Source organism: Zea mays, chromosome 1 (assembly GCF_902167145.1).
Source record: "Zea mays cultivar B73 chromosome 1, Zm-B73-REFERENCE-NAM-5.0, whole genome shotgun sequence".
NCBI lineage: Eukaryota > Viridiplantae > Streptophyta > Magnoliopsida > Poales > Poaceae > Zea > Zea mays.
The window spans coordinates 129,078,636-129,090,480 of record NC_050096.1 but is presented as its reverse complement, the minus strand read 5'-3'; positions in this window follow the sequence as shown (position 1 = coordinate 129,090,480).

The following is an 11,845-nucleotide window of genomic DNA, read 5'->3' as shown; positions in this document are numbered from 1 at the left end:
ACCAACTTTTGAAGTGACACCAAAGGTCAAGTCTAGCCACCATTCTAGTCTAGGTTAGCGGTCCTATAGTTAGCAATGCTTTGATACCACTTATGTCACACCCGGTTTTGGAAGGCAAACCAAATGGGAACCATGTATGTGCGAGGATCAGAAACACACGTACACAACGATTACATAATTGGACATTATCACACATTGCTCAAAGTAAATAGCAGAAAGGTACTTTATTACATCAAGATGTCCAAGACATCCACAGATTCATTACATAACATAGTCATTAACATTATCAAAGTGCAGAAAAGCGAACGTAGCAGATATGGCCTTCACAGGAAGCTAACCGAGGGTTTGCCACTAACATAACTAGAACTCGTCGTAGTCCTGGAACTCCTCAAAGTCTTCCATGTTGCCTGCATCTCCTCTTGAGCACTGAATACAGTGGGGACAACCTGGGTGGGGTGGTTTTTAAAGCAAGGGTGAGTACACATCAACGTACTCAGCAAATGTCCCGTTTAGTTAAAGTGGACTAGCTGTATGTGGAGTTAAGGTTAAGAAGTTGCTTTTAGTTCGTCAGGTATTTATTACCAAGTTTTAGTAATAAATCCAGTTATTACCCAAAAGTACTGTCACACCCGGATTTAAGGGATAAAGCCGGGTGTGTCTCATATGTGCGGCAAAGAAGAACAACACATATAATAACAGAGTGTATAGAGATAAATGTCACAATATCATAGAAGTAATTATTACATAGCGGAAGTCTTACAAAATAAAAGATAAATATAAAGCAAACTAATGTACATCCTTGCCGCCATAAAGTTGACTGGGAGACGCCACCTAGATCAAGTCGTACTCCTCGATGTGCGACTCCTTCTGGACAACCTGCTCTTCTCCTGTGGGGGGTTATATATCACGAGTGTGAGCTCACAAAAGATCATAGCTCAACATGTCATGGGTAAGAATGTGTATGAACTCACCAAAGGTGGGAGTTCATGTGATGTGTAAGGCTGATCAACAATAGGGTTAAAGTTGAGCATTGCTTTTAATAAGTTGGTCTAATTTTATTAGCAATTACTAGATGTAAGCGAATACCAAATCATAATAATAATAGAACAAAATTAATAATAAATCCCAAGCAATGCAAATGACAAATTGAATTTAGTTCCATAATTTAATAATGCGAGAGTCATGAGCTGCTCATGACCGCGAGCACGACTATTATACCAGTTTTACACTCTACAGAGGTTGTACCCTGTACCCACAAGTCATGTTACCCATCTGCCACGGGGTTGATCGGACCACATACACCTCTACCAAGGAAGCGGGGCAGGGTAACACTATTAGGCCTTTACAAAGTTCCACTAGCTTCAGAAAACATGCTACAGTTTATAGGAAGAGCAATGCAGGAATCCCCCGTCTGACCGCCATCGTAGCAAAATCAACCCGGGAACCTCCCTACATGCTTACTCCCCTACTGCCCTTGCCCCTATCGGGTAAGGTAGTCCTCCACTAGCTTTCCTAGTTTGTCAGTCAAGGGCATCCCATTCCACCCTTGTGGTGGCACGTGTTTCTCAAGTTAAGCTCCATGTTCCAATTAAAAATAATGATCTTGACATGAATAATAAATAAAGTAACAATATGATTGGAACATGAATATAATGTAATATTAAACCCAAAACCATATAGAGCAATAGCAAAACTACCTAAATGATTCAGTGGTGAACAAGGTAAAAGGATAACCAGACTAGGGTGACCTATTAGGTCCAATCAAAATTAAACCTATGGATGAATAAATGATTATAAAGAACATTATTGGGTAATAAAAGTGGTCAAGGGCACAACTTTCCTTCAATGAGCTCCTGCTCAGCAACTTCTACCTGCTGAACCCCGGGATCCTCGGTAAGTGGCTCTTCTACTCGCCACAATACTCACAAGCTTAGTATAAAAGTAGAAATTAACATCACACCAAACATGTATACAAAATACATATTAATAATCTACACATTAAAATAAGATCATAGGAAGAAGAATCATTAAATTTGGAGTTATGGATTTTAAGTTATGAATTTCCGAAGGTTCTATGTATTTGGTACAAGATTAAGTAAGAGATCATTTTAATACAATTTTCATTTTAAAAGAGTGTTACTGAGCTATAGACAATATTAATACAAAATTATAGGAACTGGAATGGATCAGTTTGGACTATATATGAATTTTCTAGGGATTAAATAAGTTCTAGCAATTATTTTTACATTAAAAAACAATTTCCATATCATTTTCTTTGATTTTCTATCTTCTTGGACTGCGCACATGATTTTAGAGAACCACAGGGGCCCCTGCGCAAGATTTCCTAGTCTCCGTGAACAACCGCACTGCACGGCGGGTTTATTTCCTAAAAGCTCGTGGGTTCTTTTGCGGTTATCCCTGACCAAAGAGGTATCCTTCATAGAAGGTCGCCCGATCCGGAATGGTTGGCTTGGATTAGAAGCGCGCACATCACGAACCCTCCGTTCCCTCCGATCGTCCGATCATGATCGGGCGCCCACGATTTAATATACGCCCGATCTCAATCCATCCGTTGGATCATCGACCAACGTCACATATCGACCGACCAGACAGGTAGTTAATCTCGCATGTTCGATGATAGATCTACGGCTAGGCGCATCTCCCCTTCCTTTTACCCATCACCGAACAACAGTGGCGCAAAGAAATTTCTATGGCGACGCCATTGTCGTGCACGAACGCATGTGATTTTAGCGCCCTAACTCTACCGAAAGTCTTAGCTATACGACGACAACAGAGTACTAAAAACTTTGGTACAAATCTTACTATGATTCGTGTAGCGCCTTATCCCACCCGCGGAGCAGGACGGATCCGTGACCACGACAACAAATTGGAGGTGCAAGGACCGTTCTCCCTCCTGGCCACCACAACAAGCGCAATCAGGGGGTTCAGGGGAAGCTCCCTGACCCAGCACCACACACTAGTAGGCGGTGAAACATGAATTCTGCCCACGACCACGCGCATGACTCCCTCCTCTATCTCCTAGGTCGCGAGTTGGGTGAGAGAGGAACTAACTGGCGGCTTGGGCGCGGCTTATAACCCCAGGTCGAGGCGTGGTATGATCCCTGGAGACTCGGGCGAGGTGGCCCCGAGCTATGGTGAGGATTCCGGCGGCAGTTGCAACAGCCGAGCACGGGTGGGTGGTCAAGGAAGTAGCTAACAGGGGGCCCACAAGGCGGTCACTTGGGAACACACATACGGCTGAAGCCCCGACCGAGCGGGTCTAGTTGGTTAGTGAAAGTCGCCTAGAGGGGGGGTGAAGAGGCAAATCTGAAATTTATAAAGTTTAAGCACAACTACAAGCCGGGGTTAGCGTTAGAAATATAATCGAGTCCGAAAGAGAGGGCGAAAACAAATCACAAGCGAATAAGAGCGGATGACATAGTGATTTGTTTTACCGAGGTCCGGTTCTTGCAAACCTACTCCCCGTTGAGGTGGTCACAAAGACCGGGTCTCTTTCAACCCTTTCCCTCTCTCAAACGGTCACTTAGACCGAGTGAGCTTCTCTTCTCAATCAAATGGGACATTAGTCCCCACAAGGACCACCACACAATTGGAGGCTCTTGCTTTGATTACAAATGACTTGGGAACAAGAAATGGGGAAGAAGAAAAGCGATCCAAGCGCAAGAGCTCAAAAGAACACAGCAAAACTCTCTCTTCTAGTCACTATTGCTTTGAGTGGAATTGGGACTTGGAGAGATTTTGATTCACTCTATTTGTGTCTTGGATTGAATGCACTAGCTCTTGTATTGAATGTGTTGGCTGAAAACTTGGATTCTTGAAGTGTGGTGGTTGGGGGGTATTTATATGCCCAACCACCAAAGTGGCCGTTGGGGAAGGCTGCTGTCGAAGGGCGCACCGGACAGTCCGATGCGCCATCGGACACTGTCCGGTGCGCCAGCCATGTCACCCAACCGTTGGGGTTCGACCGTTGGAGCTTCTGACAACTGGGCCATCGGATAGTCCGGTGGTGCACCGGACAGGTCCTGTTCACTGTCCAGTATGCCTTCTGGTGCCTGCTCTAACTCTGCGCGCGTAGTTGCGCACTGTTCACTGTTGCTTTTGCAGACGACCGTTGACGCAGTAGCCGTTGCTCCGCATGGCACACCAGACAGTCCTGTGAATTATAGCGGAGTGGCTCCCAGAAAACCCGAAGCTAGCAAGTTGGAGTTGATCCACCCTAGTGCACCGGACAGTGTCCAGTGGTGCACCGAACACTGTCCGGTGGCACACCAGACAGTCCAGTGCGCCAGACCAGGGCAGCCTTCGGTTGTCTTTTGCTCTTTATATTTGAACCCTTTCTTGGACTTTTTATTGGTTTGTGTTGAACCTTTGGCACTTGTAGAACTTATAATCTAGAGCAAACTAGTTAGTCCAATAATTTGTGTTGGGCAATTCAACCACCAAAATCATATAGGAAAAGGTTTGACCCTATTTCCCTTTCAATCTCCCCCTTTTTGGTGATTGATGCCAACACAAACCAAAGCAAATATATAAGTGCAGAATTGAACTAGTTTGCATAAGGTAAGTGCAAAGGTTACTTGGAATTAAACCAATTTATACATTCATAGAATATGCATGGATTGCTTTATTTCTATTAACATTTTGGACCACGCTTGCACCACTTGTTTTGTTTTTGCAAATGTTTTGGAAATTCTTTTTCAAAGTCTTTTTGCAAATAGTCAAAGATAAATGAATAAGATTTCGAGAAGCATTTTCAAGACTTGAAATTTTCTCCCCCTGTTTCAAATGCTTTTCCTTTGACTAAACAAAACTCCCCCTTAATGAAATTCTCCTCTTAGTGCTCAAGAGGGTTTTGGATATTAATTTTGAAAGGGGTCATACAAATTTGAAATTATATCAAAAATAATATACCAATTGAAAAACTTCTTTAATACAAATACATTTTTGAAATTGGTGGTGGTGCGGTCCTTTTGCTTTTGGGCTAATACTTTCTCCCCCTTTGGCATGAATCGCCAAAAACGAATACTTGTGAGTGAAATATAAGCCCTTTTACTTTCTCTCCCCCGTTGGTAAACAATATATGAGTGAAGGATTATACCAAAGTTGAAGCGATGCGGAGTGACGGCGAAGGGTAAATAATTTGATGGAGTGGAGTGGAAGCCTTGTCTTCGCCGAAGACTCCATTTCCCTTTCAATCTATGACTTAGCATGAAATACACTTGAAAACCACATTTAGTCATAGCACATGAAAGAGATATGATCAAAGGTATATAAATGAGCTATGTGTGCAAAATATCAATCAAAATTCCTAGAATCAAGAATGTTTAGCTCATGCCTAAGTTTGGTAAAAGTTTTCTCATCTAGTGGCTTGGTAAAGATATCGGCTAATTGTTCTTTGGTGTTAATAGAAGCAATCTCGATATCCCCCTGTTGTTGGTGATCCCTCAAAAAGTGATACCGAATGGCTATGTGTTTAGTGCGGCTGTGCTCAACGGGATTATCCGCCATGCGGATTGCACTCTCATTATCACATAGGAGAGGAACTTTGGTTAATTTGTAACCGTAGTCCCTAAGAGTTTGCATCATCCAAAGCAATTGCGTGCAACAATGGCCTGTGGCAATGTACTCAGCTTCGGTGGTAGAAATAGCTACTAAATTTTGTTTCTTAGAAGCCCAAGACACCAGGGATCTTCCCAAGAACTGACAAGTCCCTGATGTGCTCTTTCTATCAATTTTACACCCTACCCAATCAGCATCTGAATATCCAATTAAATCAAAAGTGGATCCCTTGGGGTACCAAAGGCCAAACTTAGGAGTATAAACTAAATATCTCAAGATTTGTTTCATGGCCCTAAGGTGAACTTCCTTAGGATCGGCTTGGAATCTTGCACACATGCATATGGAAAGCACAATATCCGGTCGAGATGTGATAGTCGCCTAGAGGGGGGGTGAATAGGGCGAAACTGAAATTTACAAAAATAATCACAACTACAAGCCGGGGTTAGCGTTAGTAATAATAAATGAGTCCGCGAGAGAGGGCGCAAAACAAATCGCAAGCAAATAAGGAGAGTGACACGTGGATTTGTTTTACCGAGGTTCGGTTCTTGCAAACCTACTCCCCGTTGAGGAGGCCACAAAGGCCGGGTCTCTTTCAACCCTTCCCTCTCTCAAACGGTCCCTCGGACCGAGTGAGCTTTCCTTCCTCTCAATCAACCGGGAACAAAACTTCCCCGCAAGGGCCACCACACAATCGGTGCCTCTTGCCTTGGTTACAATTGAGTGTTGATCACAAGAGCGAAAGAGAAAGAAAGAATGCGATCCAAGCGCAAGAGCTCAAATGAACACGGCAAATCACTCTCTCTAGTCACTAGGGTTTTGTGTGGAATTGGAGAGGATTTGATCTCTTTGAATGTGTCTAGAATTGAATGCCTAGAGCTCTTGTAGTAGTTGAGAAGTGGAAAACTTGGATGGCAATGAATGTGGGGTGGTTGGGGTATTTATAGCCCCAACCACCAAATGTGGCCGTTGGGGAGCCAGTCTGCTCGATGGCGCACCGGACAGTCCGGTGCACACCGGACATGTCCGGTGCCCCTGCCACGTCATCAGTGCCGTTGGAATCTGACCGTTGGAGTTCTGACTTGTGGGCCACCCTTGATGTCCGGTGGCGCACCGGACAGCTCCTGTTCATTGTCCGGTGCGCCAGTATGGGCAAACCTGACGTCTGCGCGCGCTGCGGCGCATTTAATGCCTCTGCAGGTAGCCGTTGGCGCGGGATAGCCGTTGTGCTGGAGTCACACCGGACAGTCCGGTGCACACCGGACATGTCCGGTGAATTATAGCGGACGAGCCGTTGGCTTTTCCCGAAGCTGAAGAGTTCCTGAGGCCGCTTCTCCATGGCGCACCGGACACTGTCCGGTGTACACCGGACAGTCCGGTGAATTATAGCGCGAGAGCCCCTGGAAATTCCCGAAGGTGGCGAGTTCGAGCTGGAGTCCCCTGGTGCACCGGACACTGTCCGGTGGTACACCGGACAGTCCGGTGCGCCCAGACCAGAGGGCCTTCGGTTGGCTCTTTGCCCTTTTGTTGAACCCAACACTTGGTCATTTTATTGGCTAGGTTGTGAACCTTTGACACCTGTATAACTTATACACTAGAACAAACTAGTTAGTCCAAAGATTTGTGTTGGGCAATTCAACCACCAAAATTATATAGGAACTAGGTGTAAGCCTAATTCCCTTTCAATCTCCCCCTTTTTGGTGATTGATGCCAACACAAACCAAAGCAAATATAGAAGTGCATAATTGAACTAGTTTACATAATGTAAGTGCAAAGGTTACTTGGAATTGAGCCAATATAACTACTTACAAGATATGCAAGGAATGTTTCTTTCTTATATAACATTTTGGACCACGTTTGCACCACATGTTTTGTTTTTTGCAAATTCTTTTTGTAAATCCATTTCAAAGATCTTTTGCAAATAGTCAAAGGTAAATAAATAAGAGTTTGCAAAAGCATTTTCAAGATGTGAAATTTCCTCCCCCTGTTTCAAATGCTTTTCCTTTGACTAAACAAAACTCCCCCTAAAAGAGATCCACCTCTTAGTGTTCAAGAGGGTTTTGATATACCATTTTTGAAATACTACTTTCTCCCCCTTTTGAACACAATAGGATATCAAATGATAAAGACTTTTTGGAAAGCACTAAGTTTTTGAATTTGGTGGTGGTGGTGCGGTCCTTTTGCTTTGGGCTCATTTCTCCCCCTTTTTGGCATAAATCGCCAAAAACGGAGTCATTAGAGCCCTTGAAGTGCAATCTTCCCCTTTGGTCATGAATAAATGAGTTAAGATTATACCAAAGACGAAGTCCTGTTGCGTTTGAGCTTTTACTCTCTCCCTCAAGAATGAAGTCCTTTTCCTTGATGCTTATTTCTCCCCCAAAGAAGAGAGAGTTGCTCGGAGTGATGGCGAAGCATGAGTTACGGAGTGGAAGCCTTTGTCTTCGCCGAAGACTCCAATTCCCTTTCAATATTCCTATGACTTGGTTTGAAATCGACTTGAAAACACATGAGTCATAGCATATAAAAGAGATATGATCAAAGGTATTTAAATGAGCTATGTGTGCAAGCTAGCAAAAGAAATTTCTAGAATCAAGAATATTGAGCTCATGCCTAAGTCTGGTAAAAGATTGTTCATCAAGTGGCTTGGTAAAGATATCGGCTAATTGATCTTTAGTATTAATGTAAGAAATCTCGATATCCCCCTTTTGTTGGTGATCCCTAAGAAAATGATACCGAATGGCTATGTGCTTAGTGCGGCTATGCTCGACGGGATTGTCGGCCATTTTGATTGCACTCTCATTATCACATAGCAAAGGGACTTTGGTTAATTTGTAACCGTAGTCCCGCAGGGTTTGCCTCATCCAAAGCAATTGCGCGCAACAATGTCCTGCGGCAATGTACTCAGCTTCGGCGGTGGAAAGAGCGACCGAATTTTGCTTCTTTGAAGCCCAAGACACCAAGGATCTTCCCAAGAACTGGCAAGTCCCCGATGTGCTCTTCCTATTAATTTTGCACCCCGCCCAATCGGCATCCGAATAACCAATCAAATCAAACGTGGATCCCCGAGGGTACCAAAGCCCAAACTTAGGTGTGTAAGCCAAATATCTCAAGATTCGTTTTACGGCCGTAAGGTGTGATTCCTTAGGGTCGGATTGGAATCTTGCACACATGCAAACGGAAAGCATAATGTCCGGTCGAGATGCACATAAATAAAGCAAAGAACCAATCATCGACCGGTATACCTTTTGATCCACGGACTTACCTCCCGTGTCGAGGTCGAGATGCCCATTAGTTCCCATGGGTGTCTTGATGGGTTTGGCATCCTTCATCCCAAACTTAGCAAGAATGTCTTGAGTGTACTTCGTTTGGCTAATGAAGGTGCCCTCTTGGAGTTGCTTGACTTGGAATCCTAGAAAATACTTCAACTCCCCCATCATTGACATCTCGAATTTCTGTGTCATGATCCTACTAAACTCTTCACATGTAGATTTGTTAGTAGACCCAAATATAATATCATCAACATAAATTTGGCATACAAACAAGTCATTTTCAAGAGTTTTAGTAAAGAGTGTAGGATCGGCCTTGCCAACTTTGAAGCCATTAGCAATAAGGAAATCTCTAAGGCATTCATACCATGCTCTTGGGGCTTGCTTGAGCCCATAAAGCGCCTTAGAGAGCCTATAGACATGATTAGGATACTCACTGTCTTCAAAGCCGGGAGGTTGCTCAACATAGACCTCTTCCTTGATTGGTCCGTTGAGGAAGGCACTTTTCACGTCCATTTGATAGAGCTTAAAGCCATGGTAAGTAGCATAGGCTAATAATATGCGAATTGACTCAAGCCTAGCTACGGGTGCATAGGTTTCACCAAAATCCAAACCTTCGACTTGTGAATACCCTTTGGCCACGAGTCGAGCTTTGTTCCTTGTCACCACACCATGCTCATCTTGCTTGTTGCGGAAGACCCATTTGGTTCCTACAACATTTTGGTTAGGACGTGGAACTAAATGCCATACCTCGTTCCTCGTGAAATTGTTGAGCTCCTCTTGCATCGCCACCACCCAATCCGAATCTTGGAGAGCTTCCTCTACCCTGTGTGGCTCAATAGAGGAAACAAACGAGTAATGTTCACAAAAATGTGCAACCCGAGATCGAGTAGTTACCCCCTTATGAATGTCGCCGAGGATGGTGTCGACGGGGTGATCTCGTTGGATTGCTTGGTGGACTTTTGGGTGTGGCGGTCTTGGTTCTTCCTCATCCTCCTTTTCTTGATCATTTGCATCTCCCCCTTGATCATTGCTGTCATCTTGAGGTGGCTCATCTTCTTGATTTTGCCCTTCATCAACTTGAGCCTCATCCTCATTTTGAGTTGGTGGAGATGCTTGCGTGGAGGATGATGGTTGATCTTGTGCATTTGGAGGCTCTTCGGATTCCCTAGGACACACATCCCCAATGGACATGTTCCTAAGCGCTATGCATGGAGCCTGTTCTTCACCTACTTCATCAAGATCAACTTGCTCTACTTGAGAGCCGTTAGTTTCATCAAACACAACGTCACATGAGACTTCAACTAGTCCAGTGGACTTGTTAAAGACCCTATATGCCCTTGTGTTTGAGTCATAACCAAGTAAAAAGCCTTCTACAGTTTTAGGAGCAAATTTAGATTTTCTACCTCTTTTAATAAGAATGAAGCATTTGCTACCAAAAACTCTAAAATATGAAATGTTGGGCTTTTTACCGGTTAGGAGTTCATATGATGTCTTCTTGAGGATTCGGTGAAGATATAACCGGTTGATGGCGTAGCAGGCGGTGTTGACCGCTTCGGCCCAAAACCGGTCCGGTGTCTTGTACTCATCAAGCATGGTTCTTGCCATGTCCAATAGAGTTCGATTCTTCCTCTCCACTACACCGTTTTGTTGTGGCGTGTAGGGAGAAGAGAACTCATGCTTGATGCCCTCCTCCTCAAGGAAGCCTTCAATTTGAGAGTTCTTGAACTCCGTCCCGTTGTCGCTTCTAATTTTCTTGATCCTCAAGCCGAACTCATTTTGAGCCCGTCTCAAGAATCCCTTTAAGGTCTCTTGGGTTTGAGATTTTTCCTGCAAAAAGAATACCCAAGTGAAGCGAGAATAATCATCCACAATTACAAGGCAATACTTACTACCGCCGATGCTTATGTAAGCGATCGGGCCGAATAAGTCCATGTGTAGTAGCTCCAGCGGCCTGTCGGTAGTCATGACATTTTTGTGTGGATGATGAGTGCCAACTTGCTTCCCTGCTTGGCATGCGCTACAAATCCTGTCTTTCTCAAAATGAACATTTGTTAATCCTAAAATGTGTTCTCCCTTTAGAAGCTTATGAAGATTCTTCATCCCAACATGGGCTAGTCGGCGGTGCCAGAGCCAACCCATGTTAGTCTTAGCAATTAAGCAAGTGTCGAGTTCAGCTCTATCAAAATCTACCAAGTATAGCTGACCCTCTAGCACTCCCTTAAAAGCTATTGAATCGTCACTTCTTCTAAAGACAGTGACACCTATATCAGTAAAAAGACAGTTGTAGCCCATTTGACATAATTGGGAAACAGAAAGCAAGTTGTAATCTAGAGAGTCTACGAGAAAAACATTAGAAATGGAATGGTCAGGGGATATAGCAATTTTACCCAAACCTTTGACCAAACCTTGGTTTCCATCCCCGAATGTAATCGCTCGTTGGGGATCTTTGTTTTTCTCATAGGAGGAGAACATCCTTTTCTCCCCTGTCATATGGTTTGTGCACCCGCTGTCGAGTATCCAACTTGAGCCCCCGGATGCATAAACCTACAAAACAAGTTTAGTTCTTTGTTTTAGGTACCCAAACGGTTTTGGGTCCTTTGGCATTAGATACAAGAACTTTGGGTACCCAAACACAAGTCTTGGAGCCCTTGTGTTTGCCCCCAACAATTTTGGCAACTACCTTGCCAGATTTGCTAGTAAGCACATAAGATGCATCAAAAGTTTTAAATGAAATGGCATGATCATTTGATGCATTAGGAGTTTTCTTTCTAGGCAACTTGGCACGGGTTGGTTGCCTAGAGCTAGATGTCTCACCCTTATACATAAAAGCATGGTTAGGGCCAGAGTGAGACTTCCTAGAGTGAATTCTCCTAATTTTGCTCTCGGGATAACCGGCAGGGTACAAAATGTAACCCTCGTTATCCTGAGGCATGGGAGCCTTGCCCTTAACAAAGTTAGACAAGTTCTTAGGAGGGGCATTAATTTTGACATTGTCTCCC